The sequence below is a fragment of the Protopterus annectens genome, chromosome 16.part0 (genome assembly GCF_019279795.1).
Source record: "Protopterus annectens isolate FY-2018-M chromosome 16.part0, PAN1.0, whole genome shotgun sequence".
NCBI lineage: Eukaryota > Metazoa > Chordata > Ceratodontiformes > Protopteridae > Protopterus > Protopterus annectens.
This window is the reverse complement of record NC_056750.1, coordinates 631,981,764-632,001,387: the sequence shown is the minus strand read 5'-3', so window position 1 is coordinate 632,001,387 and position 19,624 is coordinate 631,981,764. Positions and strand designations below refer to the sequence as shown.

The 19,624-nt window shown below is 41.4% G+C and overlaps 1 protein-coding gene across 1 annotated transcript in view; it reads left to right on the top strand.

Annotated features, from left to right (window-relative positions):
* The window catches only part of LOC122790939 (probable inactive glycosyltransferase 25 family member 3), a 598,803-nt gene extending 583,802 nt beyond the window's left edge, over positions 1 to 15,001 (top strand). The window contains exon 13 of the mRNA XM_044058643.1: positions 14,078 to 15,001. The gene's annotated coding sequence lies outside the window, so the exon portion shown is untranslated. The remainder of the gene's footprint in view (positions 1 to 14,077) is intronic.
* Positions 15,002 to 19,624: the final 4,623 nt, after the last annotated feature.

The following is a 19,624-nucleotide window of genomic DNA, read 5'->3' as shown; positions in this document are numbered from 1 at the left end:
TACACTAGTAAAGAATCCCCAGATCTTGTTTGCTTCTGTCTAAAAAAGTGATAGAAGGTATTTTCACAAGGAACAACAAAGATGAAAGGTCTCCACCTTAAGGAAGATAGATACTATCTTGTCTCCAGATCTACCAAGGATACATGGATGGGGGTAGGAGGGTGTTTTCGTAAGAGTGAAGGGCGAGATGGACTACAAACATGGAACATTATGGTGAGTACATAACTTATGTTCTGTAGTCCTATCTCGCCTTCATTCTTACATATGGGACAGCATCCCTAGCACCTTTTTCTTGGGTGTCTCATGGGAATATACTCCTAAGAACCGTGGAACCAAAGGAGGCTCTGCCCCTGGAGGCCAAATCCAATTTTTAATAAGTAATGCAAGTATGAGGGGTAGCCCAAGTTGCTGCTGCACATATACTGTCCATTGGAATTCTGGCTTGAAAGGCAGCAGATGTGGGTGTGGATCTGGTAGAATGAGCTTAATTTTAAACGGGAGGCCATTACATCAGCCAAGAGAGTTTCTGAACTTCAAGCTTTATCAGCTAAAAACCCTTACTTGGTTTTTTATCCGGACCTCTCCCCTCAGGACCAACCCGTCCTTCCTTCCTAAAATGCTACGGAGCAACATCAATCAATCCATTAATCTCCTGTTTTCTTCCTAAGTATGAAAAACAAAGGTGAATATAGGCTACACTCACACTCACTAGATGTTCTGAAACTAATTGATTTTATCAGCACAGGACAGCTGATTAGGCAATCAATCCGTTTGTTTATTTCCTTTTTTTTGGGAGTTTCCTGCATATTACTTGTTACCCTTTTGAGGTTTTGTGCTTTTGGCAAACCTCTTCCGAGGTGGGTTCCTACTCAGATGGAACGTTATGGTGAGTACATAACTTCTAATTTTTTGCCATTAGAAGAGTAGATAAAAGATATACAATTTGAAATCCAGTTTGATAATGTCATCTTGGAGACTGGCATACCTTTTCTTGTCTCCGAAAAAGATACAAACAATTGGTCTGATCCCCTAAACTCCTTGGTTCTATGTAGATAGAACCTTAACTGTCTGCGAACATCAAGTTGATGAAACTTATATTCCGCTTTGGTTGAATGACTAGGAAAAAAGACTGGCAGTTCAATAGTTTGATTCATATTAGATTGAGAACAAACCTTGGGATGAAGCACTGATTTGTACGAAGGGAAACTCTGTCTATTCATATTAGATTGAGAACAAACCTTGGGGATGAAGGACTGATTTGTACGAAGGGAAACTCTGTCTATGAAAAATCAAGTAAGAAGGTTTGACTGAAGGTGCTTGCAACTCTGACACACTTCTGGTGGATGTAATGGCTACTAGAGAAATGGTCTTCCAAGAAAGGAACTTTAATTCACAAGTATGTGTGGATTCAAAAGGCGGAGAAGTAAGTTTAGAAAGAACAAAATTTAGATCCCAGGGAGATATAGGTTCTTGAAAGGGAGGTCTTAGCAAGGTAGTGCCTTTTAAAAATGATTTACACAGTGTGTGAGCCATAAGATTAGGTTCATGTTATCCCAAATGAAAATTGGAGATTGCTGCTAATTGAACTTTGATTGTAGCAGCATCTGATCCCTGATGAAACCGTTTGGTCAGGAATTTTAACACTAAGGGAATGGAGGCTGTGTAAGGATCTATTTTCTTTTCTCGTGCCCAGAGAGAAAATCTTTTCCATTTGCTAGCGTACATTTTTCTCGTAGAAGGCTTGTGAGAAGACGTCAGGATATGTGTAACTGCAGGGGAGAAATCATGAAGCCTGACTAGGGATGGAAGTGGAGCATCCACGCTGTCAAGTTTAGGGTGTGGAGGAGACAGGGAATGAAGGTGCCTGACATATGTGTCAGAAGGTCTGGTACTGGGTCCAGAGTCCATGGATTGTCCAGAAGGTGAGGCCCGAGAAAGAGGAACCAAATCTGACGAGGCTGGTAAGGAGTGATAAGAATCATTCTGCTTCCCAAGGTCTTTGCTTTCTGGATCATTTTCAATATTAGCGGAAAGGGAGGAAAGGCATAAAGAAGTCCCAAGGGCCATTTGTGAACAAGTGCGTCTCTGTGTCTCTCCCCCGGGGGGGGGGGGGTAAGGGAGAAGTAGCTGCTGCATTTGGTGTTCATTGAGCTGGCAAACAGATCTCAGCAAGACTGTCCCCATTTGTGGAAAATCTGTTCCGCGACTTTCTGATTCAGGGACCACTCGTGAGGCATCAAGATTGCCCTGCTGAGCTTGTCAGCTATCACATTGATTGTCCCCAGGATATGCGTTGCAACTAGAAAGCGTTGGGAAGATGTTGCCCACTGCCAAACACATAGAGCTTCTCGACATAGGGGATAGGATCTGGTGTTTATATACCATACCACTGACATATTGTCTGATTGGATTGCTATTGTCCCTAGAGGAAGAAAGTCGTGAAGTGCTTACAACTCTAGTAGCACTGCTGTCATCTCTAGGACATTGATATGCATGTGAGCCTCGTGTTCTTGCCATGTGCCTTGGACTGTCCTGCCTAGATAATGCCCCCCCCCCCCTATCTGGGAAGCATCTGTGGTCACAGTAGCAACGGGTTGGCGAGGAATGAATGGTGTCCCTATTGTTAGTTGATTGGACTGGATCCACCAACGAAGGTCCTTTTTGCAAGATTCTGTTATCAAAATGGGATGAGACAGAGACAGTTGTTGAAGACACCACTGGGAAAAAAGAGGAACCATTGTAGAATTCTCATATGTAATCTGGCTAGTGGAACTAGAGTTATAGTAGAGGCCATGGTTCCTGGAAGTTTGAGCACTGTCTTCGCTTTGACTTTGTGTTGGGGAAGTAGGCTGTATATCTGTTGTCTTAGATTTTGTATTCTGTCTGCAGGAAGGCGAGCCATCATTGCGACTGTGTCTATTTCTGCACCTATAAAAGTCACATATTGAGAGAGCGACAACACAGACTTTTCCCAATTTATAGTAATCCCTAGCTGAGTGCAGACTCAGATGGTTGAATCCCTGGCTTGTAGAAATAGGTGCCTGGTGGTGGCAATCAGGAGCCAGTTGTCCAGGTACCGAAACACTTGGAATCCAAGATGTCTCAAGTGAGCCGTTACTACTGCCATACATTTGGTGAACACCCTGGGGGCTGTGGTGAGACCAAAGGGCAGAGAACAAAACTGGTAATGACTGGGTCCCAGCTAGAAGCGTAAATGACTCCTCGTTACGTTGTCCATTTTTATGTGGTAGTATGTATCTTGGAGGTCTATGGAGCACATCCAGTTGTCTTTCCTGTAAAAGAGGGAGTATAGACTGCAGTGTTACCATTCGGAACATGGACTTCTTTACTGATTCATTTAATTTGCTGAGATCCAAAGTGGGCCTCCAGTCCTCTGTTTGTTTTGGCACTAAAAAGAATCTAGAGTAAGTTCCGAATCCTATCTGGTCTGCAGCTACGGTTTGGATGACTCTTTTTTGAAGCAACTTTTGGACTTCTGTAGTTGCTTGATCCCTGTGATTGGGTGGAACATCTGGGATTTTCTTGGTACGATGAGATGGAAAAGAGAAGGGTATGGAGTATCCTCTGGAAATTATTCTTTGTACCCACTTGTCTTGGGTGATGTCATGCCAGGCTTCTGGATACAAAGATAAGCAACCCCCGACTGGCTCCAGAGAAGCGCAGTCGATTCCCACTTCAGGAGCGCTGATAGGGATGTCCACAAAAGGAATCTTTGCCACCCTCGTTTTGCAGACCCCCCACTGTCTCTAGGGTGACGTCTACCATTACTTCCTCCTCGTCTGCCTCTGGAGAAGGAATCACCTTGTGTGTCTGGGAAAAATCTCTTGACATTTCTTAAACCACATTTTCCCGCCTCTCTGACCCTTAGGGTATGGTCTAGAAGGGACAGAAAAATGTACTCCCACAACAGAGAGAGTTTTCCCTTCCTGCTCGCACCTGGTGAGTGTATCTTTTGCCTTTGGTCCAAACAGAGAGGAACCATCAAAGGGGGTGTTGGTAAATGTAGATTTTAAGGGCTCTGCAAAGTTACATAAGCGCATCCAGGAGTGTCTCCTATGGGAAACTCCTGTACCCGCTGCCCTGCTCGCTCCATCTGCTGCATAAGATGTCAGCCGTATAGAGGAGTTAACAATGGAGTTTAAGGTAAACAACTGAGCAGTAACCTTCTCAGGGACTCCTTCAGCTAAACTACCCCGGAGAGTCCTAGCTCCTTTAGGAGATCTCTTTGAAGCCTAGTGAAATGGGTGAGGTAATTCAGCAATCTGAGTGTAAATGAAGCTGAAGAGAAGATACGCTTCCCATATCTGTCCATCGTTTGAGACTCCTTGTTCGGTGGGTGGACAGATGAGGAAGATTCCGCTAGTTCCTTCTTTGTGGCTGCCGCCACTACCATGGCATCTACAGGCACACCTTTAGTCAAAAACTCTTTCTCTTTGGGGTCTGAAAGAAATTTGTTGAGCCTTCTGGGGACTGGTTCCGTGGCATCAGGAGTTTCCCACACCTTTCGACTGACTAAATCTAACAGCTCATCGAAAGGTGGAGACACCCAAGAGGCTGAAGGTTGAGACCTGAAAGCCTTCTGGTGCACTGACTCCTCATCAGAAGGGGTGATAGTGGGCCAGCCACCTCTCTGTTTCAGGATCTCTAGGATATCTGCGAAGGTGATGTCATCAGAAGACGACCTAGGGGACCCTTCTGACTTCTCGAGGTCACTGTCAGAGGTGATGGACGACTCAGGGGAGTCTACATGCTTCCTCTTGCAAGTTCTCTTCCGAGGAGGCTCCTCGGAACAGTATTCTGGGGAGGTCTCGGAAGACGGGGCTCCACCCAATGGGGGCTCCTGAGGCTTTGTGGTCTCTGCTGTCAAGAGAGAGAGATGGTGCTGAGACAGAGGTCGGAACTTAAGGGGAAGAGCATCAGTATCCTTCTGTGGAGCTGAAGACCTAGGCAGCACTCTTTTTATCTCAAAGGCAGATCTCTCCGGCTCCAAGGACACCCCCGGTTCCAAAGAAGCAGAAGTAGCCCTCGGCTCCAAAGCAATCGGCTCTGAGATTAGATGTAGGATCCTAGCTCACCCAAGCTGATGCACCGAGAGGTAGGCTCGCAGCCGAAGAAGTTCGGGTCCAAGCGTCCCTGTTGGGGTCGACTGGTGAGCTTTGGCTCCTAGACACCAAGGATGGCGCCAAAGGTGTCATTGTGGAACTCTGCTCTGAGACAGACAATAGAGGTGCTGGAACTGACTGTTCCACAACAAGTGGCATCGACAGCTCTGGCTCCGAAGGACCAACATGGCTTGGAGGAAGAACAGAAGCAGGTAGTATGGCCTTAGATGGCTCCAGAACCAATTGGGTCGGAGCCGACAACAAATTAGCTAGCGCCAATGACTTCGAGTCTAAGCACTACTCTCTCTACATCCTCTTCAGAAAGACTCTTGGAGGATCTGGAAGACAAGGTAGGTGATCTAGATCTCTGTAAAATGGGAGATCTGAGAGTTGGGGAAACCGGTAATTCTCTAGACCGGCTCCAAGGTAAGTGTTCAGTAGTCTGCACCGAAAAACTTGGGGCTGATACTGGAGTATCGATGTCGATAACCTCGACTGGCTCAGAGGACAGTGGAGCCGAAGAGGTAGAAGGTTTGTCCAATTTTGTAATTTTTTTGTGGCGGTCCAGATAAAATAGTCAGTGTGGGAGACTGTCCCTTGGCCGACTTGACCTTGTCTTTTTTAGAAGAGGGAGACCGGGAATCCATTGATGAAGAGCTGGCTAAATCCTCCTCAAAGGAAGGCTTAAGGAGACCTTTCAGGATCAATTTGTTCTGTCTTTCCTGGAAAACTCTGGAACTAAAGGAGTGGCAAAAGGAACATGTCTCCTGAGGATGTATGGTTCCCAGGCAGTGAACACAATTACTATGTCCGTCAGTCAGGGACATTTTTTGAGAACATTTGAGACACCTTTTAAAACCTGAAGGTTTATGATCCTTTGATTCCTTAGACATATTGTCACAAAAAACAATCACAAGAGGGAAAAGCAGGAAGAGAGGACAAGGTCCTCTAACTTAAAATGGGTCTAGCCCTGCTAAAGAAGCACTGCACACAAGGAAAAAACAACAGAGGACTAGGTCCTCTAACTTAAACAGGAGTAGCCCTCCTCAAGAACAAAACACAAGGACGAGCAAAAACAGAGGACTAGCTCCTCTAACTTAAACGGGCCTAGCCCTGCTGAGGAAACAACACACTAAAGAAAAGGTAATAGAGGACTAGGTACTCTAATTTAAATGGGCCTAGCCGTAAACAGAGGAGTAAGCAACGTCAACAATTTGCAACAACAGTTGCAATAAATTCAACAAACACACTAAATAGTTCTAGGTAATAAGAGTTAATAAAGAAACACTGCACACAGCTATTAATTCTAAACTACTTATTCTAGTCAAAAAGATAAGTCTAGAACAGGTCTTAACCAAAACACGAACCTACGCCTAAGAGATCTAAATATAGCAAAAAACTTGCACACCGAAGAAAGGATATCACTCAAGAAGAAAAAGGGCCTGCGGAAGCGATGGCCAGCAAGTTTTCAACAACAGTTTTGCAAATATTCAAAAACATGCCAACTGATTTACTACTATAATAACAACAGCTAAGCTATTTATACTAAACTACTAAAATAATCAAAAAACGATCGTTATAGAAATTGAATAATGAAGAAAATCCAACTTAGCCTCGGCCAAGAAAGAGAGCACTTCTGAACTCACAGACGCAGCAAATGAGATCTGGGGATTCTTACTAGTGCACTATGGGATACCTACCTTGCCATGAGCCAACTGAGAGACTTTGAGCTTTATAATTGGCCGAGTCAGAGCCGAGGATCGACTCTGAACCCATATGTAAGAATGAAGGCGAGATAGGACTACAGAACATTTGTATTTACCCACTGTGTGATCCAGGTTTGGGTTCTAAGTTAATTGTCATCAATAAATTTCACATTTAGTTCTGTATTCTAATGCATGCCATGCCAGTATAAACTGAGAGAAAATCTGGTTCATTTTCCTTGTCATTGGCCTGTTGCTTATATAGGTTTAAGTGATAAGGTAAAATGTGTATTCTTCATCTTAAAAAAAAAAAATCATTACAAAACTACAGAAATAAGGGGGGGGGGGCTTAAAGTTTAAAAAAATCATTACAAAACTACAGAAATAAGGGGGGCTTAACGTTTAAACCTAAGAGCCACTTCTATTGTGTAACAGGATCTGGTTAGTTAAGAGAATTACCATACTCTGAATATTACTGAAAAAGGTAGTTAAGCAAATCACACTTTACCACAGCTTATGATAAATATTTATTTCTATCACTTGTGGTGTCCATAAAATAAAATTTCTTTCTGATTCTAGAAAATATGTGCTTGTGGAGTATTTTCAGGAGAGGTTTGAGACAGTTATAAAGATATGAAATTTGATCAGGACACTGTGGCGTTTCTCCTATTCTCCTTAGGTTAACTGCTATGGGATCTTCATTCTCATCTAAACTACCACAAGCAGATGAGATCTTGGTTTTAGTATATCATCTGAAGGATAGCACTTGACAGTTGCAGGATTCCCAAGTCTCCATCTCTGATCATATTCAGATTGCCACATGAATGTGGGTAATTGGCTTAATATTGCATCTAGGTTTTGTGATTTTTTTTTCTCTGTATGATTTCCTTTCAAAGAAATACTGTGTTAAGAGAACTGTTTTCATTGGGTTGTCCCCCATCTCCTGTTTCACTGTTCTGTTCTTTCATAAAAAGCATGATTTTTCTTTGGAAACACTAATCTATTGAGTTAATAAAGATAAAGGAAACTGAGAAGTTCACTCTCCTCCTCATTCCATGCTTAAACACAAAAGAAAGTTAAATTGTTTTGACAAAAGTGTTTCTGATAGGCTTCCTATCTGACCCTTTGCTGAAAATGGAAGGAGCAAGCCGCGTGGCATGTTTTCACATTTCATATATGTAGATCAGTATGTATGTACAGCTTTAAGAAGCTTTCTGGGGGCTTGCACAAGTGTATAAATACTGAGCACGTGCGAGTCTGACTGCCATTTTGTAGTAAGCCGTTGAGATGTACATGTATGTCTGTGTGGTCTGTCAGTTAATCAGTTCCTTTATATTTTGTAATGCTGCTATCCATCCTGATGTTTCTATGTAATAAAGCATATAAACGAACTACCCCGCCTGTTCGTCATCTATGCTAGAGAGAGACAAGTGACATGGTGGCAGAATGGGATCCAGAGGCATTCAGTTAAGACTGGAGGAATATGCAGGAGTGAATCATCCCTACTGCACGTATAACTTGCAAAACAGGTCAGAAATGAATTTCAGCTATTAAAACCTGCTCAAATGATTTTTTATTTGCAAAATATGAAATGAGGCATTCAGAATGCTCTAAATGAATTTCTGAGTAACGGAAATATTCTGAACTGCGACATAGAAAATATTTGAAATAAAGTCTGAATCGCATATAAAATAAGGGAAGCCATATTTTTTTCACTAAGCCCTACTTTATTGCATTAATCAAAGCTAGTCGAGTTGTCTGAAATATATGAAGTGTTTGCATGTTTGTGCAGTATTACAGTACAATTATTTTACAAAATACAGCCATTTCAAACCATATTTTGCAAAGTACAGTATTTCGAAGAGTTTATTGTGCATTTGAATGTTATTACAGGCACACAGCAGTACGTTCGTATATAATTACAAGGGCCATATTATTACAGTGTGTTTGGGCATAATTTGTTGTTATGGCAGACGGATTTCAAAAAACAGTCCACTTGTTTTTGACAGTAATATTGTAGAGAACTGAGTGTTTGAGCAAGAGTATGATATTTTCGTACAGGCTGCATTTTCTGATAAAGATGACCATACAAAGGCATTTATTCTGCTTAATTTAGCTAGTTTAGAAGCCTTAGAAAGGGAGTGTTCATTTGTGTATGCACCTGCTGTCTGTGCAGGAGCGGGGGAACTGTCATATAGTTGTAACGGCTGAGTCATGGGATGACCCCAAGTACTTAAAACGTACATTTAGAAAAATGTGTAACCCCCAAATGAATATTACAATGGAGAGGCACTTATTTTACAAAGGGATTAAAAACGTGGTGATACTTTTGCAGCATATATAACTGGTTTGAGAAACAAGGCTAAGACGTGCAGATTTGGTGAATTAAAGGATGAGTTGATAAAAGACAGACTTGTGTGGGGTATTAAAGATGATGCTGTGAGAAAGATTTTGCTTCCTGATAGTGATTTAACTTTGAATAAGGCCACTGAGATGTGTCAGATATATGAGCTTACAGAAAAGCACATACATATGCTTACACGCACAGTCTCAGTGAAGCATAAGAGTGAGTCAGCTAACTCAAAGAATGGGCCCCCACCCAATTTCATCACCAACTGTCATACTTGTGGTGGAAATCATAAGCCTAAAAGGGAAAAATGTTTAGCTTTTGGCCAACAATGTCACAGATGCAATAAGTGGAATCATTTCAAAAGGTTTTGTAAATCAAAAGGAACACATTATTTTATTAAAAGAGAACATTCAAAGAAACAAGTTGATCAATTAGAAAGCTGTGACCCTACTTTTTATGTTGATGGTGTGTCTGTGCTTCATGAAATAGACAATGCAGTAGATTTATGGGCAAAGAATGAAGTGTTTTGTACTGTTCGGATAAATGGAAGACCTACGGAGCTCAAAGCTGACAAAGGTTCAAAGTGCAGTGCTACATTTGCAGAAACATTTGCTAGAGTATGTGCTGGTGAGAAGCTTGCTTTGTCAAAGTGTGCGAAGCTTGTTGCTTATGGTGGCAAAGGGATTCATGCTGAAGGCTCTGTAGTACTTTCATGTTGATCTGCTGGGAAAAGCTACGACTTGTTATTTTATGTGGTCAAAAGGCATGTACAGTCATTATAATGGCTCAGAGACAGTTTGAAAGTGGGACTGCTTTCATTTAATAATGAAGTCCATCATTGTTAGTTTGAAAGACCACTGCTGTAATTTCACCCAGTGTATTTTCTCTACCTATGCTGATCTTTTCGAAGACAGACTAGGCAAGCTTCCAGTTGTGTAGTCCATGAAGTTAGACCCAAATGTCAGCCCAGTTGTCAGGCCAGCCCAGAAAGTTCCAGTAGCTATGCAAAACAGAGTCAAAGCTGAGTTAGAGAATATGATACAGCAAGATTTAACTTGTCCAATTGATGAACCTACAGAATGGCTATCTTCCATGGCGGTAGCTTATAAGAAAAGCACAGATGATATCAGAGTATGTATTGATCCATGAGATTTGAACAAAGCACTGAAAAGACTTCATCATCCAATGGGCACAGTCGAAGAAGTTGCAGCACTGATGCCAAATGCACTGTTTTTTCTGTCTTAGATGCAAAGAGTTCATTTTGGCAAAATTTGCTCGACAAAAAAATCCTCATTGCTAACTACATTCAGTACTCCTTTTGGCAGGTACAGCTTTTTGAGAATGCCATTTGGGATAAATTCTGCCAATTAAGTCTTTCAGCGTGCAATGGAGCAAATGTTTTCTTGGTATCCCTGTGGTATTATAGTAATTGATCTTTTAGTAGGAGATAATTGTGAAGCTGAGCATGACAGAAACCTTAAGAAAGTTCTGTAAAGAGCACATCAAGTGAATCTTAAGCTGAATCCTCAGAAGTGCAAGTACAGGTTACGAGAATTACTTATTTGGTCATTTGTTTTCCAGTTCAGGTTTACAGCAGGACCCTTCCAAGCAAACAGCTGTTCTTGAAATGCCAGCTCCAGACAATGTTCAAGCCCTTTAATGCTTTCTTGGTATGGTTAACTATCTAGGCAAGTTCATTCCAGACTTGAAACAACTAGCAGCACTGCTTAAAGAGCTGGCACGTAGGGATATATCCTGGTCATGGTTGGAACAGCACCAGAGAGCATTTGATGTCCTGAAACAGAGACTTACCAGTCCACCAACTCTCAGACACTATAATGTTTGTAAACCAGTAACTCTCTCCTGTGATGCTTCAAAATTTGGTCTTGGTGCAGTCATTCTTCAAGAGTGTCAGCCTGTTGCCTATGCTTCGAGAATTCTTACCCAAACTGAAATGCAGTATGCTCCGATAGAGAAAGAGCTATTGGCAACTATGTTAGCATGTTTGAAGTTCCATGATTATGCTATGGTAGACCTATCCAGATCTAAACTGACCACCCTGTAGTCAGTATTTTGAGAAAGCCTATGCATACAGCTCCAGCCAGATTGCAATGTATGATGTTGAGATTGCAGAAGTACAATTTCAATCTTGTCTACACAAAAGGCAAATGACTTTATCTTGCTGATACGTTATTCAGATCACCCAGAAATACCACTGAACAGCATGAGAATGAGCAACTTAATTTTGAAGTCATGGAAGTAAGAAATTTTTCTTCCACACATCTTAATCTTCTTTCGGCTTTTCCCGGTTAGGGGTCACCACAGCGGATCACCTGTCCGCTCATGATTGGCAGTGGAGTTTTACAGTGTCGAGTTGCCAGCTCGGTGCCCAACCTTCCACAGAAGGCACATACACGCACAGACTCACGCTTAGGGCCAAATTAGAGTGCCCAATCCACTGTCTTTGGGATGTGGGAGGAAACCGGTGCACCCGGAGGAAACCCACACGACCACAGGGAGGACATGCAGACTCTGCACAGAAGGCACCCCAGCCGAGAATCGAACTGGAGAACCTCTTGCTGTGAGGAGACAATGCTAACTGCTGCACCACCATGGCCATCCTTCTTCCACACGTCTTAATGAGCTTAAAAATCATACAGCCTCAGATCCTGTTCTACAGAAGGTGAACCACTTTATCAATTGAGGATGTCCATCAACGCAGTCTAGTTTACCTCAAGAAGTGCATCTTCATTCTCCATACAGAAATGAGATTTTGTCTGACAATGGTGTTGTCATGAAAGATCCAAAAGTCATTGTTCAAAGTCCTTGCAACCAGAGTATTTTGCTGTCTTGCATCGTGGCCACTCAGGAACTGATTCTACCAAAAGAAGGGCAAGAGGACAAGTATTTTGGCCTGTGTCACAAGACATTGAGACAGTATTTTGATCTTGTTCTGTATGTAATAGTATAAAGCCGCATCAACAGAAGGAACCACTTCACCTAAACCAGATTCCTGGACTACTGTGGTCAAGTCTGCACAAAGTTGTTTATGACAGTGGCACACAGTTTACTAGATAGCAATTCAAAAGATTTGTCGAAGAGTGGAACTTTATCCATGTTACGAGTAGTCCTGAGTACCAGCAGTCAAATGGTTTGGCAGAACATGCAGTTCAAAGTGCAAAACAGTTACTAGAGAAATAAAAATGAGATAATAGTGATGTTTTCCTGAATCTCTTGAATCTCAGTTCCTCGTGATAAACATCTTGGTTTACCTGCCAGAGACGTCTGTCGAGATGAACCAAAACTACCTTACCAGGCAGCAGTAATTTATTGATTCCAAGTGCTAAGAATAACACATCAGTGAAAGCCCATCTGTTAAGGGAGCGCCTAGCCCAGAAGTCTTATTACGATAAGTCCAGCAAACTGCTCAATCCATTACGTGAAGGAGAGACAGTGAGAATGAAAACGTGCAAAGGTGATCGGGCTGGAGTCGTGAAAAGTGTTTGCTGAGAGCAGCGATTGCATATTGTGGAATTACAGGGAGTAAAGTTTAGGCGGAATTAGAAACATTTGATGCCGGTGTCCTAGCCTGTACCACAGCACCTAGCCTGTGAGAAAGATTCTTTATCTGAGTGAGGTATCTAGCATTCCAGTAAATATCCCTGTTCCTCAGATGAGTCCTGAAATTCCTGATGTGAGTTGTTCACCAAAGACTGTCCCTGTTGCTAAACCCAGTTCTGACTAGTATATTACTAGATCAAGTCACATTTCCAGACCATGTTACAGATTCTCATCAACTTGGACATGAGCATTGTGTTTGTTTCTAATGTTTGTATTACTGCATGTCTTATTCTAATGTCATTTCATTGAGGGCAGTTCATTAAGAGGGCGGATGTATATCAGTGTGTTTGTACAGCTTTAAGATGCTTTCTAGGGGCTTGCACAAGTGTATAAATGCTAAGCACATGCGAGCCTGACTGCCATTTTGTAGTAAGCTGTTGAGATGTAAGCATGTATATCTCTGTAGTCTGTTAATCAATCAGTTCCTTTATGTTTTGTAATGCTGCTATTCATCCTGATGTGTTTCTGTGTAATAAAGCATATAAATGAACTATCCCACATGTTCGTCATCTATACAAAAGAGAGACGAGTGACAATACACTTCACTCATATGTGTACACTTTCAAAAGTATGTCTTTTTTTTTTAATTAGCAGTCTTTCAGTCAGTTGATTTAGCTTTGATAATCACGTAGGAGAACCGGTCGAAGGACGCTTCTCAGTTATGATCTGGGCCAGAGAGGCCAGACAATATAACAAACGTAAAACAAAGTGTGAAACTGTTTAGATAAAAGTTTACATAGGCATTGGCAGTTACATCATTTCAGATATAGCACACTACTGAATTTTCATTTAGGAATAGATCATTTTGAATTTTCAGGTAGGTATAGTTCATAGTTACTGATAGAGCAAATTAGTTTACAAATCAGTTAAAACAAATTATTTCAATAAATATGATGAGATGAATTAGTATTACAGGTGTTTTCTAGTCCACATCTCTGAAACACTTACAGGCCTAAGGCCTGCTGTTTTATCTTAGTTTTTAGTTGTAGTTTGAACTTAAGTTTGTTCACTTGTCTTAATTCAATCAAGATGGGCTTGCACCAAAGATTTATTGAAGATTATGTTAATTTGCATTTATTACTTGCTAAATGACCAGTTTTCAATTGTCCTGATTTTTAGTGTCTTGACTTTCTAGCATTGTCATCCTGTAGGTAGCAGAAGTTTCCTCCTGGCTTTGATAAACATTATATTTGCAGTTTGACATTTCATGCAACATAATTACCTGTGACACGTCTTTGCAGAAGAATAGTGAAAGTATTTGTTTTCCTTTCGTTGAGCAGGCAGATTTTCTTCACTGCACAGAACAATGGAAGTTTTGACGGGTTCCAGCTTTCCTTCTTCAGATCCAAGGTTATCCTGTTGAATAGTGTGAAGAGAGTTATTAAGTTCCAGCAAACCTTGTGATAGGCAGACCTAAGTAAAATGTCTGTCTGAAATGAACATCTCTTGAGTCCCTTCTGATTTTGAAGGATTTGTGAGATTTTGCCTCAGGATTTTGTTTCCCTGACTTTTGCTGCAGGATTTTGCCACATCCATCATAATTTTTGTAATTTTGTGAGAAAAGTGATAATTGAAGTCATTAAATAATTCCTGATATTACAACTGAAACTTTTTTCAAAAGTGAATATTAATAAAATACTTTTGTTTTGTGTGCTGAGTGAGTAATACCACTGTTTTAAGTGTCCATGATCTGATGCTTTTGATCACGAGTATGTTTGGCCTTGTCCTTGATTTTAGAGAAAATAGGTTGATATATTTGGAATGGAATGCATGCATTGATGAATTTGATCCACTTTGTAACAGTTACTGCAATATATGATAGTACATTTTGACAGTTAATTATTTATATATTGCAAAGACAGTGGCCAACAACTATGTGATAATTTAGTGACTGGTATTATTAATTTATATTAACTTAAAACATTTCTTTGATCTCTTGTTTGAATTTGGATGTACGTCAACAAAACTTTGCACGTTTAATTCAGTATTGTGCGACACTGTATATTTTCCTGGTGTTTATGTTCATTTTCTCTTTGTTTTCCAGTTCCATCTCACCTTCCAAAACCATGATTGTTAATTGTCCATAATATTGTACTTTACCTTGCCTTTGTGGTCTATGTCATGGATGAAAAAGTTATGTGGAGCAATCCCTTATCTTGTTACCAAATGCTAAATAAATAAATGAAATAAAACCATTACCATTACCATTGCTGCTGACATCTCTTTGAACATGTGTCATCATCTTATTGTATCATCAGTTTGTTAGACTCTTTTGTTGCAATTTCTTTGCTTGTTTATTTATTGATTTTATGGAGGTTTTTTTGTCTTTCATTGTTGAAGTGTTTGCAGTCGAATAATATAGAACAAGTGATGAAAAGGTTTGCTGGTGGCTTTTTTATTATTTTCATTTTGTATTCTCTTGGAGAAACTTGATTTTATCTAGAGAGGGCATTTCCAGTATGAATGTTTCTTTGCTTTGCCTTGACTATAATTAAAACAGGTTACTTTGTCATATTCTTTGGTGCTTGCCTTTATATTGTAATATGATATGTAAGCATGTTCCACTGTTTTCTACCTTATTTTAACAAATGCAATTTTTTGAAGCATTATAGGTCAAGTATGTCCTGAGCGATGTTTATGCACACTAATTGTGTATCTTTAGTGGCACACAGGAGATGTAAAGCTAGTTTACTTTTTCCTTCCAGTCGTCATTTCAAAAGGTAAGATATCTATGAATTTAATATGAGTGGCATAGATTCCCATTAAAATTTATAAGTTGTCATGCCAATATTTTTTCCTGAATAGCTGATATGTATTTCTTAAGTATGTGCAGTACATTACATTTGTTTAATAGCAGAAAGAGAAAATAAGCCAGTCTATTCTACTCTTTTTTTTTTTTATTGCATTTAACGTTCTACCTGCTTTTTGTCACAGTCTTTCTTGTTACCCTTTTCAAGACTGAGATGGATATCTGACAGATGTTATAGATTGGGCCACCTGCCTAAACAGGGGCCAAAGTCCTCTTCTACCAAAGTCCTGCTGTACAGCTGTAGTCTGGGGACCTAGTGGACCCCAGATACTCTGTGGATGTAGATATTCTCAGACATTTAGACTTATTTTGAAAGACAATTACTTGTCAATTATTCTTTTTGTACTGCATGCCAAAAGATTGTTTGTATACTCCCCTAGTGTATGTGCATGTCTACAAGTAAAGTCTGTGATGATTTTTTCACACAGATTCACAGCCTCCCCCCAACACACACAGTAAAAGAAAATATATATTTTTTTAAAAAATGCATAGTGGTATACAATATTAGCTACAAAGATACATAACATGAATATTTACTTTATTCACACACACCAAAATGAGCACCTGATCATTATGTAAAGCAGAGGAACTGTGCCATTCATGATAAACACAAGACAGTGAAGTTAAGTTATTCATTCTTTGATATTTTATCTGATGTTGTCAGTCTTCATTTAATCCTTGACTGTGGGTTTGGTTCTGAATCTTGGAACTGACTTGGCTGTTATTCCAGCTCGCGTCTTCCAAAAATTCTCGAGCTTAGATCCACTCAGAATGCTCCTCTGCAGATTACTTCAGATCTCATTTGCCACTTCAAGTGCCAGATTCATTCCTCTCCTGTCAGCTCTTGAGCTAGCGATTTCTTCAATTTGTGAGTCTTATTTAGCATTTTCGCATTTTTTCTTCTCATATCTATTTCCTTAGAGTCTTTATTGTTACCCAGCTCCTCTTCTTTCTTAACTGATGCGCGTCTCTTTTCCTGGTATACCATCATTGGTAGCCTTTCCCATTCTTCTGCCTTTTGGTAATCTTCCGTACCATTGCTGGTAGTTTTCCTTTTCCTCACTTTTTTGTTTTCCCTTACCGTTACGGTAACTCTAGGTTACCATTGTTGGTATGGCCAAAAAAAAAAGCAAAAAAAACTGCAACTAAACTTACCTGTCTGTTTTTCCTCCTTTTTCTTTGTAGCATGTTTGTGTGTTGACATGGCTGAAAAGTCTAAAGGCACGTCTGGTTTCAAGAGATGCCAGAAGTGCAACCGCAAACTACCAAGTTCAGATGATCATAACTTCTGGGTGTACTGCTTGGTCAGGTGCATCTTCAGGAGGACTGTTCCATCTGTCATAGATTTAGCCACTGGGCCCTTGTAGAGAGAAAAATCAAGTTTCATTTTTTAACATGTTAATAAAATCTAGCTTTGACGAGGCTATATTTATGGCTTCTAAAAGAGATATAAGTTCCACTTCCTCCTCCTCTTCCTCTAGGCATGAGGGGTCAAAAAAGAAAAGCCACTCGGTTCCTTCACTTTTCTCGGAACCACTGGTTAAAAAAGTGAAGTTTTCTACAGTTCCCAAAGCTTCCGTGGAACCATTGGGAGACAACTGTCTTCGCTGGTGCCATCTGTGCCGATTTCCACAACAACAACTATGGCGCCCATTTCTTCATTGGCTCAGACCACGTCACCCTCCTCCGTTCTTCCAGTCTTGAAACAGCAGGAGTTTTTCTTTACTGACTTGCTTCGAACTAGATCCTTCTCGAAAATGTATCCCTTTGTGGACCAACTATCAAGCCCCTATTTGCAAAGACCTCAGTCCCCATCGGTCTACTTGGTCCACAAAATCCGATTCCTTGAAGACTGGTGGACCAGATCCAGGGGGCAAGGGGGCTAGTTGATTCTTCAGTTTCTAGCACTTCTGCTTCTGGTGCCATACATATTTTTCATCCAACTGCTGTTCTGTCTCTGACTCCATCTGAGCCTTCGGAGTTCCCAGTTCAGACAGTCCCGGTGTCGACTGTTTCGGCACCGGCAAGAGCTTTGTCTCAGATGCCGATAACTACCTTGAGCTTTTCAGTTCTGTGGGAGTTGGAGACCTTTTGGGTTCAAGACTTCATTGTCAGTTCCGGGGAGTGTGGCTTGATGCTGATTTTGTCAGAGCTGTCCATGCTTCTTAGGGTTTCTACACACATAAGTTCCACTCCGGCTTCAGGTTTTAGGGCAGTTCCCTCGATGCAGGATGGAGCCATGGTTTTGAAGGAGTCCATTTCAATTCCGGCCTCCCATTCCTCTATGGGGGGACCTACTTTCTGGGCCATGGAGAGGTCCTTTTCCACTGTGGACTTGCATGTGACTCCTCTTTTGTTGGAACAACCCCTTGGTCCTTCCCTTCACCCAGTGCTGCCTCTGACTTGGGACAATGGGCACAGGAACCTCAGGATCCAACTGTGCTGGTTATATCCACTTCAGACACCTCCCTGGCCAATCCCACCAAGGAGGTGTCCAGGAAGAGAAAGTCCAAGAGGAAGCACTTGGACTCCCCTGAACAGTCTCCCACAGAAAATACTGACATTGATGAAGGGGAAGGTTCCCCAAGATCACCCCCAGAAGACATCTCCTTTGGTGATATTTTAGAGATCCTTAAAAAGAGGGGTGGCTGGACTTCCCAACAACCTTCTTCAGTGGAGTCAGTATACCTTGAGGCTTTCTATGCCCGACCATCTACTGTTTGGATTTCCTCACTCGCTGATGATCTCTGTAAACTGATTGCTCAGCTGACTTGGAAGATTCCCGACTCCAACGAGCCAATCCCTAAGAGACCAGACTGTATATTATCAGCTCCAGTGGATCACCAGCATTGGGCAAAATGGGTGTCAGTGGATGCCATGGTGGTTGTGGTATCCACCAAAAAGGAACTTACAGATGAAAGTCCTACTGTCCATCGTCCAATCAAGGAGTTTAGGATGATGGATAGATTTGCTAAGCATATATATGCTTCATCGACCTTTGCCCTTAGGTCCTTGAATTTCGTGGCACATTTCACCAGGCTTGAAAGGGATCTGATAAAGGAACTATCAGATACCTTGACAAAGAACCGTGGTGGAGGGGGTTCAAGCGAAAGCAGCTTCCCAGCTGACGACCCTCTATTCAATTTGTAATTTGTCCTTGAGGCTTATTGCACACGCAACTGAAGGGATGACTAGAGCAGCGGGTTCTGGCATAGCTATGAGACAACATGCCTGGATGTGCTTCTGTGACTTTGCGGAGCCATTTAAGTCTTCTTTCATCAGTGTTGCTTTTGACGGAACATCCCTTTTTGGACCCAAAGTTAAAGACACCCTTGCCAGATGTAAGAAAGATGGAAAGACACTTTCTGCCATGGGCGTACGCTTTTCCACTCCTCAATGGCCCTATTCAAGGAACCGGAGGAGCGGAAGGCTATGGTTCAAAAAAATCTCCAGGGCCTTTCCAAGAGTCACATGGCAATGACTACTCCTGGGGTAGAGGGGGGAGTTATAATGGAAGACACCGTGCCAGAGGTAGAGATGGCCCACAAAATCAGGATTCCTTTCCTGGAAATTCCTATCTGCACTCTTGAACAGAGGCCCAATTGCCTTCCTCTGGAGGCAGTCAGGGTATGACTGTCCCTGCATCTACCTGCCTGGCTAACCATAACAACGGAGAATTGGGTGCAGGGGATCATAACCAGAAGTTACCATATTCCTTTCTCCAACCATCAAGACACTCAAGAAAATCCCAGACGTTCCACCCAGTCACAGGGATGCAGCAGTAATAGAAATTCAAAAACTGCTCGACAAGAGAGCCATCCAGACAGCCCCATGAGACTAGATAGGATCCAGAGTTTACTCAAGATTCTTTTTAGTGCCAAAGAAGATGGGGGACTGGAGACCAATTTTGAATCTCAGTACTTTGAACAAGTCATTTCAAAATACCAAGTTCTGGATGGTCACGGTTCAGTCTATTTTCCCGTTCTTAGGGAAAGATGATTGGATATGCTCAATAGAT